The sequence below is a fragment of the Corvus brachyrhynchos genome, unplaced genomic scaffold, assembly GCF_000691975.1.
Source record: "Corvus brachyrhynchos isolate BGI_N302 unplaced genomic scaffold, ASM69197v1 scaffold103, whole genome shotgun sequence".
NCBI lineage: Eukaryota > Metazoa > Chordata > Aves > Passeriformes > Corvidae > Corvus > Corvus brachyrhynchos.
Window position 1 is genome coordinate 2837220 of NW_008237436.1, and position 13871 is coordinate 2851090.

General features: G+C 34.0%; 1 protein-coding gene across 9 annotated transcripts in view; it reads right to left on the minus strand.

The window, feature by feature from the left end:
* Window positions 1–13871, minus strand: part of NBEA (neurobeachin) — a 388857-nt gene that overhangs the window by 185536 nt on the left and 189450 nt on the right. The window lies entirely within an intron of this gene.

Here is a 13871-nt window from a genome sequence, read left to right on the forward strand (position 1 = left end):
CTATACACTTAAAATTATCCTGCAGGCCACGACCTTGCCGACCCCAGCTAGGGAACCACTGCTTTAAACCAATAATTTTCAACCTATCTGTAATACCCTGGAGATGCATGAACAAAAGGCAAATAAAAAAAAGAAAAAAAAAAAAGAGAGAAAAGTTTACAGTACTCATAAGTATGGACTACATTTTTGCTAGACTTTTCTAGTTATTACTTCAGCCACTGTTTTCTATATTGCCTTCATTTTGAGAAGTTATGAGCTGGTAGCCATTTCCAGAAGAAAAGTAGAAATATGCTAACATAGAACAGACCTTTTCATTCTTTACAGTCCACTTAAGCACTTTTTTTGATGCTTTCATTAGTTATTGTCCAACTTTACTAACTGCTGTCATGAGACCTGGATCAGTTCTGGAGGGCAGAGCATCAAGGGGAGTGGATCTAGCGCCCTACCTTCTAGCCACTAACAAATTTTCAGAAGCAGCACACCATAAATTTTAGTCAATGTTGGTGTTTTTTGTATTCTGCATTTTCAGTATATGCTCCTTAAGTCTGCATGAAGGTCGTACTTTTATTGCTGCCTTGCAGAACAGGCATTTTACTTATTTACAAGCAGTGAGGAGGAAACTTCAGTGGTTTTTTGAAAGGTGAGAAACCTTCCCTTCTTAATTCCATTGAAGAGTAAGTCATGATAAGACAGAAGTAAAAATATTAATGAAACCCTTTTAAAAATAAGAGTTCTCTGAAACTACATGTATTGACAATAAAAAAAAGACCCTTACATTGATAAGAATGATTTAACTATGTAAGAATAAAAAACTTTATGAAATTAAGAAATATACAGAGACTAAAAACTATGTTTTTATTTTGTTCTGTGTTTAATCTGGTAATTCATTACTTTGATTAATCAGTCTGAAGAATACTGTATATTCTCAGTTTAAAGTAAACCAGATTTTAAAGCCACTATTTTAATGAAGTGTTAAGTGTGGAAGTGATGAAATTGTCACAGGATTAAGTCTATTTTGCAGATCCGAAAAAACATTACAAGTTCACCAGGGACTGAAGCTTGAAATATGTAATAACGGCAAAAAATTAAAATTTTGAGAAAAAAGAATAGAAACGTCATTTCTAATTACAACTTATATGACTTTTAAAAACAGAACTGAAGTTTCTTCCTACAGTTTTCTACAGAAGTCTATCCCACAATGTTACTACATACTTCCAGGTACTGGAAGATGGTATCTGAACCCTAAAGAAAAGTTTTCTGAATCTAGTTTAGTTGATCTAAGATTTATTTTTTTTTTGACTCTTTGAGCAACATCATTAACAAAAAGACAAGATACTTTTCCTACCCTGTTGTTTGAAAGAAAGAAGACTTCAAAAGATAATGGCTATACTTACAGAAAGTTTTGAATGATTGAGTTTCATCATTTGAATAAAAGGCAAAAAAAACCTGTGTGATTTTTCTAAAATATTATATTATTACATCTCTAGATTAGATTAAAAATACTAGTAAGTAGAAGACTGTGGCACCAGTTCCAGCCTGAAACTAAGAATTTAACCTGCTTTAGAAGTCCAGCTCTATGGACCGAATTAGTGTTAAATTGTCTGGCCCATAGATTAAAGTACTTTAGAAATACTTATATTCTAATCCTGTATATTTTACTCAGGCTTTAAGATTTTTCAAGAATTTAGGTAGCTGTTAGGTAGTTCTAAATGATGGCTGTAAATTAAGCAGAACTATATTTTCTAACACTGTACTAGGCACAAGTCAGTCCTAGAAGAGAGCATGTCTGCAAATTGCACATATCTCTTTCTCCTACAATGCCTTTTTCCCAGAAGTGACTTGACTAAATCAAGTAATTTTAGTAATTTATTTCTGTGACAAGTACAATATTTCAATAAGCTTTACTTTTCTTAATAATGTACATTATTAATAAGCTTTATTTCCACAGCCAACTAGATTACATGTAATTTCTTATTCCTCCACATTTTATACCAGTCAAGTGACATTTTGAATAAGGCTTGTTTGAATGAAGAAGTGCATATTAAGCACAATGTAAGGAATTTTTTTTAAGAACTAAAAGTTTATAGCATCATTTACGAGCTACTTCTAAAGACTTTTAAGAAAAGAGAAATATATCTATCCCTTCAACTGAACAGTTATTTAAAATGCACCCTAAAACACACGACCCAAAGAAGTCTGCATGATGAGTCTGTCAAAGATAATTTCCTTACAAACTACAGTATAATCCAATATAAGCCTTTCTCATCATAATGAGAACTGGCATGAAACTAGTAATACTACAAGGCTACTAACAATGAAAAAAATTATTTGGAATGGTGTGCATGTTGTAAATTAATCCCAAATTTCAGATGTGCAGTATTTCATATAGTTACTACAGAAAAAGAAAGTACATGTTTTAATGGAACAAGACCTATTGTGCTGCGTATTGGAGGATTAAAAATTTTGTTTCACTGCCACTGTCATCACTGGTGCCCACTTGACAGCTTGATGTGTATGTTCTCCTACTTCAAATAAATTTTTCTTGGCCAGCATGGGATGGAAAGACAAAGAGGTATTATGCTGACCCAGGTAGCCAAGGTGGACTTCGATAAGTTGGAGCAAATAGCTTTGAAGTCTCTCAAGTGCAGGTTGCTCTAAAACTCAGATATGCCCAGAATTCTTCATAATATTCATTACATACCACACACACCATCCATGTATATGGGGACAAAGATTATTGAGACAGACTGAAATGTTTCAGGGAGCTCAATTACCCCCTTGGAGGAGAAACTGTGCAGTGCTCTGCCACCAAAACAATTAAGAGGAACGTCAAGTCAGCCTGCACAGCAAATTCCTCCCTGCCTTTTCACATCTCCAAAGCTTGATCATTTAAACAGCAACTTTTGAAACGATTTTCTGTTAACTCCTATGACCATAGCTGCAACAAAGTGCATGGGAAGGGTTTTTTCTTGGACTTATGAATACTAGTTGTCCTAAATTATAAGTCTTTGTCCATCCTGTGGGCATTCAGCATCTGTGACAGCAGCTGCATGGCTGTGAAAGCCAGTTCCCGTTCATGTACAAGGTGCAGTTTGCTATATGTCACCTACAGCTACAGCAACTAGTGGCAAACATAAACAGTGGAGAGTAGCAGTACATGTCCATAAAAGATCCTCAGACTGCAGCCCAAAGGATGGGCTGCCAGATGGAAGAGATTAAGTTTGAATATATTAATGAAGAGGAACAAGCCTGCAGGCATGGGGGAAGGGGAAAAAGTTGTTTTGAAAAAGAGGTGGGTCACAGAACTGGAAGAATCTCAGAGAATCCATAGTCTTTGTAATACTGGGAAAATACTAGAAAAAGCAAGGAATTGATGATCTATGATTTCAAGAATTAGTCCTGGTTGCTTTCATGTGACATATTTTGAAAAAGAAAAATTATTCTTTTCACAGTTTGGAATTATGACTGTGTTTTTAGTAATTAGGAAAAAAATATGTATATTTGGAAAGTATAAAGCATATATTCCCTAATGTAATATAAATAACAGAAAATGAATGACATTTAAAAAAAAAAAAAGTAAGTAAAAGAAAACTTGAAGTACAAAAAATACAAAAATACTTATGCAAAAAGCCAAAATATAAATTTATTTGCCAGAAGATCCAAATAGCAGAAGTCTTCTGTAACAACAAAAGAGCAAATAAGCCTCAGAAGTGTTGTTGCAATAGATACAGTAACTGTAAATAATATTAAAAATCGGAAATATAAACACAGGGAATAAAGATGAGAATCTGAGAAAAACCTAATGTCATGAAAATTGAACAAGATGGTAAAAAAGGGGAAGGGTTTCCATTTGGACTTTGAAATAAGGATGAAATAGAGCACAGAGAAACTCAAACCAACAGCAAACACTAGTACTGATCATCAGAATAGGAGCAGAGGAGTCACCTTTGAAAAGCAGAAAGAGAACTGCCAAGAGCTTCTCTCCTATGATCATGTTACTGATGGTCTTGCATTAATAATGAAGGACAAAGCTGAGACAACTGAGAATTTGCTACAAATGAAAGAGACTAAAAGCTAACAGAAGATGACCAATAATTAAAGATCCACCAAATTTATGGAGAACTTTCTAAGAACTGTTTTAAAGGGTAACACCACTGTCGGAAAGGAGGGAGTGATTTATATGGCTTTTATTTTCTTCTTAAGGCACTGGGAAAATGTGTATTTAATACACACTCTTAATAAAGATTTCCAACTCCTGAAACTTCTGTGTCTTAATTTCAGTGATAAGGACACATCAAAAGCTGAAAACAGAAATCTCTCAATTTGAATTAATCTTCAGATAGATGAGATGTTAGAAAGGAGAGTAATGTCAGTAGATGTGAAAGGGAAGCTGTGGCAACAGAGATGTTAATTTTAGCTATGGTAGTACTTAAACCACAAACTTCTAAGGCAGTAAAATTCCAGGATTATGGAATTTGGTGTATTACATAGTGTCTGAAGGAACAAATTCATAATGAATACACAAACAAGGACTAGCAATTTACTGATTGCCTAGGTTTTTTTATAAAGCTTAGTTCTTCAGAATGAGTTGTTCACTCTAGAATGGCTGCTATATTATTAAATAGTAGTTAACTTCTACCAAGAAGCAGTAGTTGTAAGGAAATAAGACTAACCATGCATAAAGCTATAAAGAGGGGAAAAAATAGAGAGAAAAAAGCCATGTAACTCTCAAGAATAGCAATGGAAGTGTCAATAAGTCAAATGTCTACAAAGTAAAACTAAAGATAAGTAGAAATTTTTAAATTTTTGAATTGATTTAACATAAAATATAAATTTAAAGTTATGACAGAGAAGTTTGGCAAATCTATCCAAATAATAATGGGCAATAGTAGGACACTACATGTGGTACAGCTAAATGAAACAACACAATTTCCTAAAGTTATATACTTGATTGCTTTTAGTTAATCCAATGTCATAGAAAGAACAACTGAAACAACATAAAAAGCAGACACATAAATTGTCAGTGTTTGACTCACCAGAATCACACAGGGCTTTTCAAGTAACAAAATATGAGTAACAACTGAATGCAATTGCAACAGATTATAGAGATAATAAATTGTAAACTTAGAAACACTAAAATGAAATACAATTTAGGGTTAGAATTGAGACAGAAAAGATTATATTTGAAAAAAAGGAAAAGTGATTGGAACAATACTCTGGTTTAACTCAGATTTCTGGTATGGAACCTTAATTCTGTTTCAGAATGTGGTTTGCTGCCACTCCAAAGAAAGAGGAAACAAAACACCCAAAGCCCAGAAAGCCATTTTATAGTTTTAGATAAAGGAAAATTTGGGTAAAATTCCCTTTTGGAAAATATCTTGAAAGAACATAGAGTGGTTTAGGACATTTTTATTTTTAATGCATATTTTGTTATGTCATGCTATCTCAGTACAATGAGTAGTTATTAAGATTTCACAAGTACTGCCATCATGCCACAGTTTAACAAACTCCAAGATGGAATGAATTGGAGGTCACCTCTGTCTTAACTGACTGCAAAAAAGAGACAGACAGAATGGCTTAGACTAGAAGCATAACTACAGGTGGCTAAAATTAAGTAAAATGTATTCCATGCTAAGTGTGCAGCTTTTCTTATTCAAAGTGTAGAAATATCTCTAAGTTTCATTGACAAAAACTTGATCTAGCAAATGATCACTGAATTTCAAGAAAAAAAAATTGTTTTATGTTTTGACTAGTATGTTTGTTATAATTTCACATCTGAAATAAGCACTGTGACATTAACATATACTCCTGCTGCTAGGAAATAGGAAAATAAAAACATTTGAAGACTTTTATTAACTTAGAAGAATGAAAAAGAAAAAAATCAGCTATTTTCATAGGAACTTCTATCATAATTTTTTTACCAGAAGATTTGACCAAGATAATGTTTTCTGATTTAAATGGGTTTTAAAATGAAATTTCCATTTAACTCTTCCACTGTTTTTACAAGCATATTACCTACTGTTAGCAAAATTATTTTGCTTGTTAAGCATATTATGTGTCAAACTAAAAGAGAAATAAAAGTGAGCACCCACTGAATACAAAAACAGGAGACTTCATGAAATAATACAACCTTTTGTCAAAATTGTCTGGAAAGTATTGTGTGATTTTACATCTATAGTCCATAAAAAATCAGATAAACATCTCAGAAAATAACTTCTTTATCTTAATTTAACAAAGTAAAATGCTGACTTAATAAATTAAATCAAAAGAAAAAGTTTTAGGACAACTATTAATTTTGCTTTAAAGATGATGTTTTCCAAACAAGGTTAACTTTAATAGATACAGTTCTTATGATATTTAAGATAGTTCTTATTTCTTATGATATCCAAGATATTTACAGAAATATGTTTGGTGTTTTTATTCAATTGTAGTTTATCCTTTGAGCTTCAAACATTAAATATTCTTCCAGCAACAATTATGTAGACAGGATTCATCTGATAATACAGCCCACTACTTCTGTTCAGCTTTTAAGCCAAGAACATCAAAGTGCATTTGAGTAGGATACAAGGTGACTCAATTCTGCCTAGGGATGGTGAACAATGGTTGCACAAAAACCAGATAAACTGGTGTTATGACCACTGAAAAGTAAGATAATTCTTTCTTGTAGTTATGCTTTGCCTCTTATTGTCTGACTCCTTTTTTGCACAGAAATTAATTAAAAAAACCCCAAATCTCAACTCCCCCCCAGAACAACCCTTGCCTATGTGGGGTCTTTTAGTATTATTTCTTGATTCAGTTGTAGCAGTGAAAAGGGAAGACTGAGAGAACAATTTGTTCAAATCTCACAGAGACACCCTCCTCCTTTGCCTTCTACATGAGTACTAACTACACTACTTATATAGATGATAGGATATTTTGCTCTGAGTCTAATGAATACAGCTAAATTCTTTTGGTTGTTTTTTCTACTTTTTCTGAAGAGAAATTGAGAAAAACCCTAAAACACAACAATCTCTTTTCCCATTGAATTCTAAGTGACAATAATACCACAGCATTAGGAAACTCCAGTAAACAAAGCTGGAGGTTGTTTTTCATGTCACCCCCATACAGCCTACATCAGCACAACGCAGAAGTCCTGAGATTTTGCAAAGGTACTAATGAAGCAGTGAATTTTTACAAGAAAAACGTGTTACTCTCTATTTCAAGATTTCATATGTCATATTAAACATATATCTAGGGACGGCAGGGTCCAAGATTATAAAAAAAATTCTGAGCCTTTACGACTTTTCTGTAATTCTAGAAGAGTTAAACAGTAGCTAAACTTCTTTTCAGTTAGGATTAGTGTGCTTGAACAAATGAAAAACAATCCCCAGATTTCCAAGTGGGCATCCAAAGTAAAAGAGCTTGCTGAAGCTCTTGGAAACTTCAGTGCCTCATTGGCTTACTTAAAGGTCAAACACTAAAGGCTCAGACTTGTAAGTAGGGATAACATATGTGACTGCTGATGAGGATGCTGTCCCAGCTGTCTGCTCCATTCCAGATGCACAGATTAAGGTGTCTGAATCCCTTTTGAAGGAACTACTGAAGAACCTACTGAGCATACAAATTACAGTCCAGTTTCAAGACAAACCAGCAATGACTTGTCAAAAAATCTAGAGCTGCACTTTTGACAGAAACAGCATAGTTGAGATAGACAGCTAGGACTTGTTATCTCATTAGTTACTCCTGTTCGTAAGTCACAGCTCAAAGGTTATAGAATCCAGGAACAGAAATTTAGTCTCTCAAAGTCTTTAATCAGAAAAAAGAGAAAATATTTTATCTAAATATTTTAAAAGCATTCTGAAACTGAGACACAGCTTTGTTTTTTCATATATATACTATTTCTTAAAAACCCATAATGAATTACTGTTCCAAACCTTTATAAATTATTCAAGCTGCAACTGCTTAAAGACAGTTAACTTATTAACCTGGCATTGAGATGAAATAATTAGCTTCCTTGAGGCCTAACAACAAACAGCAACAGTAATCAAAATCTAATAAATAAATAATAAAGTTTTACCTAGGCAACTGTTTTAATTTCCATCATGTGGAGCTGTTCATTAAAATGCAAGTCTAATAATACACTATTTTAAAATAATGATTCTTTTTGCAAAATGCCATTTTAAGCTTGATAATTGGAAGTATTTAAATTCAAAATTTATAGAAGCCTGAAGTTTTACGTCTCCTGCAGGCTTTTTGGTACAGATTTATTTTTATTCTGTCACCCAGAAGTACAGCATAAGTTAAGAGAAAGCACATATCTCACTTTAACCTAATGTTCTTAAGAACTGAAACAAAGACACAATGGCCCAATTAGTGGATATGCCTTGTCTGGTGTATAAACAGTTATTCCTATCCCCAAATATAGCTTGTATTGATGAAATAAACATTGCCGGGGGCATGGATATGAATGCTATAGAATTTTTAATGGAGACCATGTTTACAGTACTATCAATTAAATACTGAAGTAATCTTAACTTTGATCTTTTTTGTTCATGGGAATTTTTGTGAGAGCTAAAAAGCCAACTTGGCAAGTAAATCAAAACTTTTCTATTTATACTTTATTTTTGACAGTCAAGAGGTTCTTCAGAAGTATAGAAAAAGTCTTCTATAAAACATCCCAAAATATATCAGCATGACCTAATGATTTATTTTGGGCTCTGAAAAATATTATACGAGAAGAAGCAGACGCAACATTGGGGAAAAAAAAAAGGGGAAGAAAAAAAAAAGAAACAAAAAATGACTCCAAATTATAACTTCCTTGTTTTCTGTCTTGAAAAAAAATTGCTATTTTTGTGGGTTCTGAAAAACAATCAGGATATACTCTAGAGAATTTTTGCATAGGAACTATTTGGCAATCCATTACTCAGTATACTTTTTAATGTTTCCCGTCCTCTTAACTACTTGTTACACAATTCTGTGTGACAATCATGAGATACAGATGCTTTTTCCCTTGTCTGCAGCACAAATCTGTGACGTGACCATGTGTATCTTCTGCATTTTTCATGCACATTCACAGTTCAGTTGCTATTGTATAGTAAGTATGACTCCCCATAGGGATATGCTTTACAAATATATTACAGAATGTATATTTGTCTATATTTAGGTGTATGTTCTTAAATGAATACTACAGTTAAAGAAAAATCATCAGCAGCAGTTTAATAAACTTATAAAACCCTCCCTCACTTTTCTGTGTAGAATCACCATGAGGAATTACAATCTTCAACCTTGCTAATTAAGCAGTTTTTATCCTTTACATGTTCATTGCAGGTTGTTGGTTTGGGTTTTTTTTTTGAGACTTTGTTACTGTAGTTTGTATGGAAGATGAAAAATGAGAAAGGAGTTCAGACCCATCTATTATTACACCAGAAAGGAAAGCTTGCTGACTGATTCAGTACTGAATTAGACAATTGATGGGGGAAGGAACCATATACCTGGGAACAGAAGGATGTGCTGCTCTCCCTTCAGAGCATGGGTAGCCAAATTTCCTGATCCAAGAGAGCAAAAATTGAAAACTTCACACAACTGTGCAATGTAAATGATCAGTTGAGAAAAGGCAAAATTCTAAGAGTAGTTCAAAAGTGGGACAAAATGGAGCTGGACTCAGTCTGTACCTAGGTTTGAAGGTAATTGGTGATGGCATTTTTTGGTTTACTTTCTCTGAGCTGTGACTTTGGATAATTTAGAATATTTTGAGCCAAAGACCCAGTGACAAATGTCCTTGGAAAGAGTTGATCTTGAAGTGCTGAAAAGTCACATATAGCTTAAGAACCACGGCACAGGTCATTTCACCCTCAGAGATTCTCCAAATTCTAATGACTAACTTGGGCAAAAATATAGTTTACTCTCTTCGTTCTTCACCAGTCTCATTCTTTTGTAACCTCTAGATTCATTTAGCTGCTCCAGATCTCCCCTGTGTAGCTCAACAGACATAATGTTAAGATGCTGTGAAGCTGAGGATCACCTTATCTTTGAAAACTGCTTTTTCTACAGGGACCGAATTGCCTGTGACCTCATAGAACTTGTTTTCCTTTCTTGCAATCTGGAGGACACAGTTCAATTACTGGGAAGTTAATACCAGCAATTAACAGTTGTAATTTACTGGAAGATTAAAGTTGTCAAATTATGCCAAATGATAGCTGAGTTGAGTTTCTTTCATCTAACTTAAGATGTCAACATTACTGACATTTAACTAATCAACCCAGGCCTATTCCGCAGGCAATGGAGAGAACTAGTTTCACCTTGGGAAAAGTTGGAATCCTAGTGCTCTTGTATCAAGTAACCAAGGGCTCAACACTACAAAAAATAAAAACCTGGGTTTCTCATGAAAAAGTCTACCATCTAAGACTAACTAACATCACATGATTGAGTGAAATCCAAGAGGCAGGATTCAGAAAATGTAGAATTATAGGCTATATGGGTCCTGTTAAATGAGAGAAATGGAGAATGTGGTCGACTGACTTGTCCCAGTCTTATATTACTACAAGTAAAAGTAACAGGGAGGTATCGTTTCATCACCTGATTGACCTGACAAAGGGAATCCTGAAACATAAAATAGGCAACAGCTACAGAAATAATCTTCTCTGTGTAAATTAATAAAAAAAATATTCAAAATTCCATTTTTAAAGATTGAGCTTATGATTTTATTGCTATAAAACAGAAATGGAGAATCAGAGGGTCAGCATTCAAAATCCCCAGATTCAGACTGCAAATTCCTTATTTGAACTGATATCAAATAATGAACATAAATAATAGAAATTCGGGAAACAAAAGCTAAGAAATTCAAGCAATCAAAAAAAAAAAAGCTGACACTCTCAAAAATCAGACAATATTACTGAACCAATTGAGAAAGTCTAACAGTTAAAACACTTAAAACCAGAACACTCTTTATTATGTATAAGTCAAAATAAAATATCAAGACTATTATTTTGGAGAGTCTGAATCTGTGGTGTAATATATAAATATTTTTATGGAAGAAATATAATTTTTTAGGCCCAATTATAGAACGAAGTATGAGTCTGTTAAGTATATGCCTATATGACATCCCATTAAAGTCAACAACAGATTTAAATTGAGATATGTTTCGGGACCTATTCTAGGGGCTTAATTCCACCAAAATCTTAAAAAGTGTTTTATGCTGATGGTAGAATATAAATGCATTTTTCTATACCACAGATTGAAAAATGACTGGGCAAAGATATATAGAAATTGCTGTTTATTGCATTAAAATAGGACTTTAGTTGAGGTTATTTTGTTAACATTTTTCCTTCTCTTTTTTTAAGAAGCAAACCACCACACACAAAAGACAAACAATGAAAAGCTTCCAAGATGCCTAGTAAGAAATTGATTGAATTGACACCAGTGTGAAGAACTGCTAAATCACTCTGAAAGATTATTAATCTTTTTTTCAGAAAATAAATGTAGAGTTTATTCTCATCTCCTGCCTTAAAGGACTTTAAATTAAATTAGTAAGTCTTGTACAGTTCTAGAACAGCTTTTGCCTCGTATATCAGACTTTATTTAAGAAACCAAAGCAACATGTGACTAGGTCGGTTAATACACATGCCAGGCCTGTACTCTGTGTTGCTCAACAGCTATGCTATTTTATTTTTTCTAATGTATAAGTGAACTAGCAAAAGGCTCCTTGTCTTATCAGCAGAAGACAAAATAGTTCAGTTCTTTCCTCTATATTGCTTTGCTGATGGATATTTATAGAACATGACCTTCCACGTGTCTTTCTCTTTTCAAACCATCTAAATTAAGTTGCTTTAGTCATCCTCATATTATCATTGACTTGAAGCATCCCTTTCTGTAGATGATCTGCAGTTAGTGATGTGGTCCAAATTGCACATACAAATTAAAGTACAAAATATATCATATCTACTATTATTCTAACAACAATATCCTCCCATGGAGCAGTAAAGCTGAATTGTGGACCAAGAAACCAGTTTCTAGTTCAACATTTAATCTGTCTAAATTTTTTTGTGTGGTTTGGGGGGGGGGGGGGAAGGCACCCATAAAAACGTATTCCTGTTCACAGTAAATAAGGATTCTGCTTCAATTTATCTTATCCCTTGAAAAATATATGTAATACTTCCTTTATTGAGCTCCAGGGAGACCTTTGGAAAGTGACACTGTATCATGATATCTATGTAAAATGCTGTGAAAATACTCCAGCTTTACCCTCCACCACACTTACAACTGTGTTATGAACTAATTCCTGATTGGAACCCAAAAAAGCAGTATAGCTCAACAGATTGATAATGAAAAAAAACCACCATTAACAGCAGCTCCAGTGTGTCTCTGACTGTAGTGATTTAGTAAGCAGCAAGAAGGCAGTATGATTCAGAACTTTTTTGCTGTCAGTAATCACATCACTTTACAAAATTTATTTACTTGGTAGAGTAAATAAATTTTGGTGCTTTCAGACCAGCCTTTGACCAGCAGCAGGAGTGTTGGTTGTTGCTCAACAAAACCCTCTTTGCTGATAACATAAATATCTGCACAGGCCTCAGCATGGCTGATGTAGAAGAAAAGAAACAAACTAAATATCTCACATTCAAGGAAGCATGAAGTCCAGAACTGACTCTCAGTAATACACCCTTCTTAGACACTGATTTGCTCGAGTTTTATCGGTCACCAGTTAATAGCCGCAAATGCATAGACTCAGTCATTTCTTCCCTTAGGGTCTACTCTGCCATCATGCAAATGGCTGATGGCATGAAACCATTCAGAGTCTGCCTTCAGAGCAGATGCACAAGAAACACTGAAAACCCAGGGTACAAGGAAAGAAAAGAGAACATTATGGAGGATTCTTGGTTGAGCTGCTAATAGCTCTTTTATTTATAACACTTAGTGTTTTCACTACAAATGTTTATAGAAACTGTTTACTGAACATCTCCTGCTGGCAACATGCCATAGAAATTGAGCAGGAATAAAGCAATCAGGTCAAATCATTGCTCCTTCTGATATTAAATACTTTTCTGGTGTGAGATAAAAAAATTTGAAAAAAAAAAAAATCTGTGTTCTACTTTTGCTCCATAGTAGAATATTGACACCATACCAAAAAAAGAAACAAATTAGTGTAAGCACTTCTAGAGCATCAGCAGACTTGGCATTAGAACTATATGGAAATTTGTAGAAAGATGAAGAGGAATCTCTCCTTGCTTTGAGAGGTTTTACTTGCTACATTAATTTTTTGCTCAAGAGTGCTCAAGGTGTATGCATGAGGGAAGAATCATGTTCACCCTCCCTAATTTTCAACTACTATTTGCAAGCAAAGTGCTTTTTAATTTGCACATTGTGTATCAAAAATAAAGGAACCACCATTCATCACTGTGAAATACACGTAAACCCTAAATGCCAACCAACATCCAAAGGCACGAGAATGCCATTCACTATACAACATCATGCCTGCAATCGTCAGTGATACTCTCAAAGCCTGTGACAACAAATCTAAATTATTTTTTTCAGGCTTTGCCAATGAAGTGTTTCAAACACACAGAGAAATAATATTTGTGCCTAGACTGTTACAGCTGATTCTATTTGAGAGTAAGTACAGTCATACAAGAAAAGCTTGGTGGATGCAGCATGCTTCCCCCATGAATCACCAAAGTTTTGTGGAATGAAACACTGTCAGCCTTTTCTGACAATGCTAGCTCATTTTAAACTAGTAAAACATTAATTGGAATGGGGAATGAAAGGGCTACAACCATAGAATTACAATCTGGCTCAGACACAGGCTCATGTCTTCCAACATTGTTCCAATTATTTTTTTTTTTCCACTTTTGAAAATATTGAATCAGTGTGGAAGGTTTAGTCATTCCTGGTTGGCT